Below are 4,966 nucleotides of genomic sequence, written 5' to 3'. Positions count from 1 at the left end.
GAGAGGAAGAGGGGGGGAGAGAGAGGGAGGGAGGGAGAGAGAGAGAGAGAGAGAGAGAGAGAGAGAGAGAGAGAGAGAAACTACCTTCAGAAGCACACTACTCCAACAAGGTTATACTTCTTAATCCTTCCCAAACACACAATCCTCTAGGGGGCCATTCTCATTTGATGTACTACAAATACACTCACCAGTTAGAAGTTGTGATTACTATTCTTGGTTGTCAAATTAACTACATCTGGAATTAACTAAAATTTAAAAATGGAGGGCATGCTAGGTGAGGGAATATTTTGCTTAATTTGAAGGAGGAAGATCTACCTCTTATCCAGATCTGGAAGCAGAAAGATACATGCCTTTAATGTGTATCTTGAGGCAGAAAGGCCTGCCTTTCTTTTGGGCCACACCTCTTGCTGGAAGCCTATATAGACGTGGAAGAAGAAAGCTTTTGCTGTTTGTTTGCTTGTTCTTGCCTTGCTGGCAAGTCCATGAAGTCACTGGGATTAGAGCCCAATTCTTTAGGGCTTTTAGCATCCACTGCAGAGCATCTGAGATTTCCAGTCTTGTGGACTGAGTAAGTTCTGGATTCTTGGACTTTCCATTCACAGACAGCCATTGTTGGATTAGTTGTACCATAGCCTGTAAGTCATTCTAATAAATCTCATTATCTATCTATCTATCTATCTATCTATCTATCTATCTATCTATCTACAGATATTTATCCTATAAGTTCTGCCACTCTAGAGAACCCTAGTTAATACAGAAATGACGGTAGATAGCCAGAACAGCTCTGCTTTTAGCATGAACCTCTTTACATATGGACCACTCACTAGACCATGCCATCTATTCTGGATGGATTCCTCTCTGTTCCATTAATCCTTCCTATCAATGCCCTCATAGACCTGCCCAGAGATGTGCCTCTTAGTGAACTACAGATCCCATCAAGTGGCAATTGATAATAACCATCTTAGTATTTCTGGTTGAAGATGCCAATCCCTACTCCTAAATAACGACACTAACAGCTATGATGTATTGAGTTCTTACCGTCTTTTAGGCACCACCCTGGATGCTTGATGTATAATCACCCAGTTTAATTTGAGTTGCACCGCAGTACAGTGATGGGCCCATCCTCATTTTATAGAAACGAAAACCAAGGTTTTTGAGAAGCATTTCAGAGCTACAAGGAACTCATGGAAGGACCTGTGTACAATTCCTGGCTTTTCTTGTCCTAAATCTGAAGCATGCTCTGTCTCTGTCTCTGTCTCTGTCTCTGTCTCTGTCTCTGTCTCTGTCTCTGTCTCTGTCTCTGTCTCTGTCTCTTTCACTCTTTCTCTTTCCCTCTCTCCCTCTCTCGCCCTCTCCCTCTCTCTCTTCCTTTCTTCCTCTTTCTCTCTCTCTCTCTCTCTCTCTCTCTCTCTCTCTCTCTCTCCTTCACACACACACACACACACACACACACATCTCCATCATAGTTCAGAGGTGTGTGTTTACCACCTGACTCCTTGGCCGTCTTCCCTGTTTCAGGGTTACCTTGGCTCCATTGGTCTGGAAAATGAGGATTCTCTCACCTGTTCTAAGCATCAGTTTCAGGATGCCAAGTGCTTATGAGGAGATTCCTGTCCACGAGGAATGAAGTCATAGATGTCGGGCTTTGTTTTGGTGAAGGGCTTCTGTTTTAATTTTCTTTTAGAAAAATGGTTAATGCCGATTTCTTCAGTTTTTAGGTCTACTCGTGGGTGTTCAAAAGAAAACGAATAGAACCTTAAAAGTAACTTTTGTGTAATTATAATTTTGTAAGAAATAATTCTTTTCATATAAACTGAATTAAATTATTTTGAATCCCTTGAATATATTTGGTTGGGGAATCATGGATTAGCAGTCTATATTTAGTGATTTGTGAACATAGTTTGGAAGATTTGATCATTTTATAATATCCATCACTGACAGAGAAAGAAAGCCTTTTGGTAGACATAATTACCTAGGGGTTAGGTGTATCTGAGGAACACTAGACATATGTATTAATTTTCTTGTGGCAATTTGATTATTTGGCCTCAAATCCATAAAAGTAGGGTTTGCAATCAGTTGAAATAGAGAACACAGTTCTTTGTCTGGGCTGTCACGCTTGTGTGTCTCGAACATTAATATTCATGCAAGTCATTATGAGAGTTTGAAAATGCATGTTCTCTTATGGTCTGCTTTGTGGGATGATTTGAGATTCTGTGTTTCTGATAGGTCTCGAGGTGGTGCTCAAACTTCTCTTTGTGGGTTGTGCTTCTTGTAGAAAAGGTGACTCCCAACTTCATTAGCTGTCAAAGCTGAGAGGCCCAATACTATCCAATATAGAATCTTGGCCCGTGGTTGTCAGTCCTTTACAGTCATATGCTTTGTACCTTGACAGTCAATGGTTAGAGGTTACAAGTTAACTAGACACCATCCCATCTTGATAGCTGTGGATGAATGTGGGGGAAGGAAGGTACATCTGAATGATATATCTGATCATTCAGATGTTTGACTCCTAGAATTTGACATAAAGCATACTCCTTTATGTGGGACTGTGAAAGGCAGCCTGTTCTCTGGTCGAGCTAGGTTCAAACCCTGGAGACCCAGCAGATTAATCTAATCCTTCTGTCGAAGGCCTGTTTGCCATGCTTCCAGACATAGGCTCCTGACACGAGGAGGATCCAACTCCATAATTCTGTGGCCATTAGTCAAGTAGGCTGTCGGGACTCCACCCCCATAGTTACCTAGCAATAGCCAGGTAAGCTCCTCCCCACGGTTAGCTGGCAACATCAAGATAGCCCAGCCCATTATAAAAGGAGCTGCTTGCCCCCTTCTCTCTCTAATCTCTCCTGTCTCTCTTAAGCTCTTGCTCTTACTCTCACCTTTCGCCCTTCTTCCCCGCCTCCCCCATTTTCCCCTCTCTCCACATGGCCATGGCTGGCTTCTATTTCTCTACACTTCTCCCTCTCTGCCTTTCTACAATAAACACCTTGAAACCATGGACTGTTTCTTCTGATCAGGACCCGCCTTGCTTAAGCAATGGAGCAGGTTTCCCCTCTAGTGAGCTGCGCATCTGACCACCCTCTGGGAGGCCTTCCTGTGCTCTAGCCAACCAAGCCACCCGCTGAGCTAGCATCTTGAGCTAGCCAGACTCTCACCCGCCCAGAAACCACCCAGCGCCTCCCCCTGCCCCTTCTCCTTTAGGCCCTGGGGCTGATCTAGCTGCCCCCCCCCAGGGGGGCACTTTGTTTTCAGCTCTTCTGAGACATCCAGTGGTGTCTGGGGTGTCTGAGACTGAGCACCTGTCATCTCTGGCCTTCATGAGGCCCAGAGACCCCAGAGTTGGCTCTTCCTTCTTCCGTGGTAGCCAGCAGTCTGTGGTGCCCGAGAATTGGAGCCAAGACTGAGCCTTCCCCGTCCGCTGGAGCGGGGTCCTGCAGCCTAACAGCCCAATGCCCATCCCACGGTGGTTCTATGGGGTCCCAAGGCAGTGTCCCGAGTCCGCCCGTCCAGTCTCCCGGAGCTCTGTCAGGATGTGGGTCTCTCCCTCCCCTTTATTCCCCATGCCCAGTGCTCAACACCTTTACTCACTGGTGATGGGCACAGAGGCACAGCTCCATATTGTCATCTATAGCATCTTGAGTTCCCTCATCCTTTAGGGATTATCCTATTACTCCTCAGCACAGGTAAAACCGGATCTTTTGCCGAGCTTTAGAAAATGATTTCAGGGCCAAGCAGCATAAAGCAGAGTTAGAGTTTATTAAAAATAAAAAAGGGCTCAGGGAAAGGACAAGTTATACCCAAGAATGTGTGCAAGAGCTCCTGACATAAGAGTCACTCTTAGATGACTTAGCCATAGACAGATACACCATTTTGGCTGGTCCTAAGTTACGTTTGAAAGGATTGTTCAGAAACCTTTTCTTTTCCTCCTTCTTTTCAGTAATGATGACCAATAATGGTAGTAGGTGGCTCTGGAGGTCACTAGGAGGGATTATAATGTGATAAAAGAAACCAGCAAACTACTCCTTCTGCACAAGGCATTTGGGGCATGTCCTTTACTGTGAGTAGGGTTTCCGTGGTGAGAGCGCTAGAAAACTGCAGGTTTATACCTGGGAAATGAGTGAGGCTGTATTTTAATATTTTAATCATTTTTTTACACATTCTTTAAACATTATGACATTAATTTAGCATGTATATGTGTGCATGTATGTATGTATGTGTGTGTGCACGTATGTGTGTACCCTGACACAAATGTGGAGAGCAGAGGACCACTTGAGGAAATCACTTTATTTTTCTACTGGGTGGGCTCTGGAGGCCAAACTTCGGTTGTCAGGCTCGGCAGCAAGTGAGTGCCTTTTGCTACCCGAGCTGCATCACCAGCCTGGTCTTCTTATTTATCGTATGGCCGTATAAAAGGCACACCATCTCCATGTTTACATCCTGCCCAGCAGATGAAATGAACTGGGCTGGAATCCTTGCGAGAGGCTTCAGGCTGACTCTGAAGTAAGGAGCTCCCTTCTTTACCCTCGTCCCCGTGGTCTCCTTCCTCTTTCTGTCTTACAGTAGCCACTCCATGCCTGCAGCACACACAAGAACTGCCTCTCAGAGGTGAACACGCAAAGCTTTAGAAGCAGCAGATCATGGCTGGCAAGTAGGGAACAAGGCTTGAACCTTGACCTATCTGGCTTGACAGCTCTCTCTCTCTCTCTCTCTCTCTCTCTCTCTCTCTCTCTCTCTCTCTCTGTGTGTGTGTGTGTGTGTGTGTAGTGTGTGCACACGTGCTCATGTGTTCCTGACTTGAGTGCCATATATCAGTCACAGCTGGATAGATGGTATGCTTCCTATTGCTTTTTATTTGGAAATTATAGGCAATTTTTTTCTCCTTTTTTTTCCTTTTAAGTTTTTGGAGAGAGAGAGAGAGAGAGAGAGAGAGAGAGAGAGAGAGAGAGAGAGAGAGAGAGAGAGAGAGAGA

The sequence above is a fragment of the Mus pahari genome, chromosome 9 (assembly GCF_900095145.1).
Source record: "Mus pahari chromosome 9, PAHARI_EIJ_v1.1, whole genome shotgun sequence".
Classification (NCBI taxonomy): domain Eukaryota; kingdom Metazoa; phylum Chordata; class Mammalia; order Rodentia; family Muridae; genus Mus; species Mus pahari.
The sequence above is the reverse complement of the archived record's forward strand: the minus strand, read 5'-3'. Positions refer to the sequence as shown.